The sequence below is a fragment of the Leucoraja erinacea genome, chromosome 7, assembly GCF_028641065.1.
Source record: "Leucoraja erinacea ecotype New England chromosome 7, Leri_hhj_1, whole genome shotgun sequence".
NCBI lineage: Eukaryota > Metazoa > Chordata > Chondrichthyes > Rajiformes > Rajidae > Leucoraja > Leucoraja erinaceus.
The window spans coordinates 43979163-43986105 of record NC_073383.1 but is presented as its reverse complement, the minus strand read 5'-3'; positions in this window follow the sequence as shown (position 1 = coordinate 43986105).

Here is a 6943-nt window from a genome sequence, read left to right as displayed (position 1 = left end):
AAAAAAGAACATGAGGGCCTAGCTAACTGGAGAAGATATACTAGGTGTCATAAAGAAGCCTAACATGAACCTTTGGTACCAATTATCCCAAGATTGTGAATGTCGCACCATCATTGATATACAAGGGGTCATAAAGAAGCCTAATATGAACCTTTGATGCCAAAAAACCCAAAGATGGTGAATGTCACACCATCATTGACTTAACCACGAGTATTTTCACCAGGTTGCACACTTATGGAAACTTGTAACTGCTAACCATGGATTTCCTAGGATACTTTATGGTAGACATCAACTTAAAAGATGCATACTATTCAGTACCCATTCATAAAGATTTCGGAGATACCACAATTTACCTGGATGAGGTAACTATGGTAGTATAAATTATTGACAATGGCTAATATGAGCCAAATCTGTTTCCAGATATTCAAACCAGCCCTGACACTGTTAAGGAACATAACGTCATGGCATGCCCCTATGATATTAACGACAAACAATCCATGGGAATAGCTAATCAGCAGCATTAGCTACTAAAACTTATTTAGCCTGGGCTCTGTCATACTATCCAGATAGATCTACGTTGACACCATCCACAACTATTGACTATCTGGTATTCAAATAGCTCTACCCACTCATCTATAACATTGCCATAAGGAGAGTCAGCATATGACACAACCTGTAACAATTAATGGTAACAATCTACCAACCATTCAACTAGTGGCTAGAGTAATTGGGAGTTAGTAGCAGCATTACCAGCTACTTAACTTGAACCTTTCCATTAGAGCTAAGGTGCTAATGTTTAAACTAAATACCCATACCCAGAACATGGTGGCAAATGGACTAATCTGGAGTCGTCATCACTATAGACACTGGGCATAAAACCTAGTTGGAAATATTGAGTACGTTCTATTGGTAAAAGCATATTATTCAGTAGTGCACCATTTTGCATGTTAGTTTATAAATTAACAACATCACAGTGGTGGCATACACCAACCACTTGTGCACAATAAAATCGATATTATGTGACAATTTTTTTAACAATTGGTAACCGTATGTCGTCAAACATGTTCGACCATCAGCAAACATACCTACCAGGTGAGCTAATTACTGTAAACAGACATATTAAACCAAAGTATTTGCTGAAATTACGAAGCAATATGGAACACCAGATATTGATTTCCCTGTATGTCGCATGAAACCAAACTTTGAGGCAGCGGCAATGAATACATTCTCGCTGAACTGGGGGGGATCTAATCTCTATGTTCTCCCTTTTCTCTACCTCATCAGTCAGGTACTACAGCCTCATCAGTCGGGTACTACGCAAACCCACAGTCATGGTTCCCAGTGGTCCTCGACATGGTCATCAAAACCCTAATGATTTCCCAATAGCCCAGACTTATCAACTCACCCAGTTCCAGACATAAGCCACCCATGCCACGATAAATTAAACTACTGGGTTGCAGATTTGAAAAGACCATTTACTGGGTCTGGGTTGCAGAATTGGGAAGACCACTGCTGGGCCTGGATTGTCAAACAGCACTATCGACACGATGATAGCATCCCATCGCATATCCACTAGGGAACATAGTTGGCGTACATCAAGAAGTGGGAAGATATTATTCAAATACAGGAACTACATATTCAACTACAACAAAACCTGTACTGGAGTTCCTGGCAGGTCTTCACCACAATGAAGGACTCAGCTACTGCGCCATCAACACAGCCAGAAGTGCTCTGTTAGCCTACTTAACTCGGGCACCAGGACAACAGGCCATAGGGTACCACCCGCTGGTGATCAAATTCAGGAGAGGCATATTCAACTCTAATCCCCCAGACCTAGGTACACCCAAATCTGGGATGTCAGTGTGGACCTGACGTACCTTAGGGGATGGTCACCAGCCAGATCCCTCACCCTTGAACAGCCCACCCTGAAGACGGTCATGCTGATGGCCATGTCTCAGCACAAAGAGTACAGTTCCTCCATCTACTACGATTGGACAATATGGTTATAACACTAGACCGTGATTTACCATTTGGGGGCTGGTCAAACAGAGCAGACCAGGAACATCAGGTCTAGTCATGGAATTCCGGGCATACCCACCTGAACCACGGTTATGTGTCATGACCCAGTTATTGAACTACATCGACACAATAAGAAATCCTCGAGGGAGAGAAAAAGCGTTATGGGTCAGCCACAAGAAACCTCATGGTCGGGTGACGAGCCAAACTATCTCAAGTGGCTCAAGCAGGTACTGGGAGTTGCTGGAGTAAATACTAACGTGTATAAATCTTACTCCACCAGGGCAGCATCCACATCGATGACTAAGAGGATGGACGTGCCTATGGACCACATCCTGGCTACAGCAGGATGGTCTAGGGAGTATACGTTCCAAACTTTTATTACAAGCCACTGGCAGAACCTGTATCGTTTGCAGAAAAAGTATTAGAATCTGCAAAAAATATATAATTTAAGCCCGGGGGAGCATATTGGTCTTGTTATTGTTAATAACACCATTATTGTTTTACAAACAGATTCATGGTTGATTACGATAACATACTTCCTCCCTCGAATGACTCCGGCAGCGAGTGAAGTATGAACTGTTACACGGTTTGAAATCACAGAGCTTTAAAATCTTCACGTAGTCACTCACGTGACTCCGAAGTAAAATAGTAAGATTAAACGAGAACTTACCAGTTTGAAGTTTGATCTGTATTTTATGAGGAGTTACGATGAGGGATTACGTGCCCTCCGCTCCCACCCTCAATTATAGAGATCAACTGGTAACTTAGTTCTCCTTGTCTTTACTATGTTTATTCAATTATTGTGTTGTTTCTGTGATTCCACACCGCTGCTTTGAAGTATGTCGCACATGCGTGCTGGATGGGTTCTTCACGTAATCCCTCATCGTAACTCCTCATAAAATACAGATCAAACTTCAAACTGGTAAGTTCTCGTTTAATCTTACTATTTTTGAGTTCAAAACCAGAAGGAACATTTACTCAGAACTGAACAGGATTGTGAATGTCAATCAGTGGAGTCACAGGGCGATACAGTAATACAGCACAGACACAGGCCCTTCGGCCATGATGTCCTGCTTCACCCAATTTCACTGGTCCTACACCAATCCTATTTTATTTTCCCCACACTCTAATCAATATCCCCCAGATTGTACCACTCACCTGCACACTCAAAGCAATTTACAGCAACCGATTAACCTACCAACCCGCATGTCTTTAGGATATTGGAGGAAACTGGAGCATCTGTGGGAACCCCACATTGTCATGGAGAGGATGTGCAAATTCCACCCAAGATGGGGATCGAACCCCAGTCTCTGGTGCTGTGAGGCTTCAGACTGAGCATATGTTGGGCACCAGCACCATTGAGAATTGGGCTGTTCTTGGATTCTTCTCCTCCTGGTTTACTCATCAACCATCATTCAGGACGAGATGTGGCAGGTGGGCTGAGCTTCGGTCTGTCCTACTGGTTGTGAGATCATTTAGCTTCTTCTGCTGTGTCTGTGTTTTGCTGTTTAATGAACAACTTTTCCAGGTTGACAAATCACTTTTAGCAATCTGCCTGCTGATGTTCCCAATGAACCAGGATTGACCCTCCAGTTTGATTGTAATAGTAGAATCAGGGAAATGTTATGCTCTGAACATGAATTAGAAGGCAGCTCTTTGTGCCAGGCCTGCTTGCATTTGACACCCCATATCCTGAAGTTTGTAATAAATCCACCAGAAGCATAACATTGTCATTGCGTGGCTGCCCCAATCAAACTCCAGATTTATCATCAATTTTACTTCGGAGTCACGTGAGTGATTCCGTGAAGACCCCAGCTCCAGTGCGCATGCGGCATAATCGCACAGCGTGCAGAACGCGGCAGCCAGCGGGAGTCGGGCGCTCCCGCATCCAAGGACGAGAGGTAAGTACTTACCTTAATCGGGCCTTGTGGTTTTTGCTCCAGGGGGAGCAAAGTGAGGCATGGTGAGCGGGCCCCGTTTCGACTCCAGCGTGGGGCCGACAGTGACGGGGACAAGGTGCCACCCGGACCGCTAACGCTGCGGACCGCTGCAAGGAGCTGCGCCAATGCCGGTCCGCTGAACAGCTGTTCCGTACAGCCGCGGACCGGCGGGAAATTTTAAAAAACCCGACCGGCAGCCCTGCAGACTCCTGACCAGGAGAATCACCGCCCGGGAACCGCCACAACGCCGCCTGGAAAACGGCAGGCAGCCTCTACTTACAGGTAAGGGGAAATCTTACCAATTTACAGGTTCTACAGGAGCCATCTTCCTCCAAGCTGGAACAGGTTGGAGACAGCAAAAATGAGTATGTCTGTCTCCCCAAGCCAGAGGAGGTCATGAAGTTCACCTCCAGGAGAAGGACTGCCTGCCCAACTCCACACGAGGGTCCTTATCTGGGAGGCAGCCACCGGTAGCGGTGGAGCTATTTCAATGCTCCCGCTCACTCGACACCGAGCCGCTCCCTGTGCCGCCGGTGTAAAGGGGCACTGGCTGAATGCCAAGGGAGCTGACTCTTACCCCAGTGCTATTGCACTAGCCATCTCCCTTGTCGAGGGATTGATGCAACAGCGGAGTGGAGTGCTTTGCCTCCTCCCATTTAGCGCATCCTTTATGCTCCTTTTTTTAAGGGCTAAGGAGGCCAGGGCTGGGCTGGCTTAAGTGCTGGGCAGGCGGACGAGAACAGCAGTATGCCAGGGGAGCAGGATCAGGAAGAGCCACTGGGTGTCGTGGGCCACTACATGGCTCCTCCACGCGACCATCTTCCCAACAAAAGCCCTGCAGGAACAGGCCTTTCCAGAGGCAAATCCGCAGGCAGCTGGGTCTCGTAGACTCACAGACAAGCAGCGAATTCTACAGAAGGTCAAGATGTTACCACCTTTGCTCGCCTTTGGTGCTGACGCCTAAGATGTTCCCATATTTGGGATACTCGACTGAACGATGGTGCATATAGACCTGCCCGCAACCCCGAATATATGGGGCTATGCAAACCGCTGCTGCAGGGAAGAGGGAGCAGGCTATGGGACGAGCAGGACATCACATCCAACACCCAGCTGGCAGCACCCCTCGGCATCCACCAGCAATATCAAACAAGGACTGGTGAAAGCCTGGTGACCGCTGCAGATCCCCATAGTTCTTTTTAGACGGGGCCCAGAGCGGAGCCGTGGGAAGATGCGCCGCCCCCCACCGACAGCACCAGCATACCAGCAAACTACGCCTTCATGAAAAACAACAAGCATGGAGGTAGGTAGTCTGGTTCCTCCCAGTTTACACTAAAACAAGGGTGTTCTACTAAACTGCATGGGGAGTGGGCTAAGCATGGGATGCTGTCACAAATAACCAAAATATACTCAACAGCATTAGAGGATAAAAACGAATTCAAATTGGGCATTTTACTGCCAGTTCAGCAATGCGCCCAAAGGGCTGTTTCTCCCTCTAAGAAAAGAGAAGTGAGAAGGCAAGCTGAACTAAACAGGCACATTACTAAACGGATTGGAATTTGTATCGAATATATTCACCAAAACTATAAAAGATGATGAATGTAGCATCATCATTGATCTAATATCACTAAATAAATCTGTTGAGTATATCCACTTTAAGATGGAGGTGGAGTTTTGTCACTGGCAGACATCTGATCTCCCTAGGATACCTATGGGGAGCATTGATATGGGAGATGCTAACTATCTTATACCATACACTAGGATCATTATAGATACCTAAATATATTTACCTGGATCATGGATATCCCGGTTAGGGCAACCATGGGAGCATATAGCATTTCATATGGTCTAAACCTCCGCCCTAAACTATTAAAAATGGCCATGAAAATATTAAGAAAACAAGCATAATCATGGCACATATTGGATGATATCCTCATATTAGGGGAAACAAAGGAATTAGCTGTGGAGCAGTTCTAGCTACGAAACAGCTCCCTAAAGCTGAGGTTCATCCCACGCCCAGATAAACCAGAATTGAAGCGTTACTACCAAGGATTATCTGGGCTTCAATAACAATTCCGTCCATATGACTGTTACTTTGCCAAGGCACTTGGGTCACTATAATCAAATCATGAATGTACCCACTGAAGCTATATCACAATTAAGGTGGTGGGCAGACATATATTTGGCATAGTTTTCAGCCCTATTATCATCACCAATCCCAACTTGGTTATTTTTAAAAACCAATGCCAGTACTTTAGGCTGGGGAGCAACTAAACTCCATATCCAGCACAGGTAACAGATGGACCAAGTCACAAACATCGTTACTACACATACCGGGCATCAACTTCTTGGGATTGGTGATCGCCTATTGGGCTAAAAAGCATATGCATTTCAAATGCAGCACGTACATATGTGGTTACGGATTGATAATACTATGGTGGTGGCTTATATCAACCATATGGGGAGCATAATAATCATTATTGTGCAACAAATTGGTCAAACAAATCTGTCAATGGTGTGTCAAAAGACATTTTAGCTATCAGCTGCCTATGTCCTAGGAAGCTAGAACACAGTAGGAGACACCATGTCACGGGGTACAATTTATGATTACATTGAATAGATGTCATAACCCAAAATATCTGCTAAATTTATTAAGCAGTTTGAAAGCCAGATATCAATTTGGTTGCACAAGACGGAATCACCAGTAACCCATGTATGTGACTTAGGAACCAGATTAGAGGCAGCAGCGATAGATGCCTATACGCTGGAAGGGGGAATTTCTGCTTTGCCTTCCTCCCTTCTGCCTCATCCGTCGGGCACTTCGCAATACAGATGGGATCTGTCTCCGAGATATTGAACGTGCCCGACCGGCCTACAGCCATGGTTCCCAGTTCATCACGACACGGTGGGCGAGTCACCTATGGATTTCCCTAGTGGACCATGGTTGCTGACTCAACCCAGTATCAGGCATAAGCCACCCATGCCAG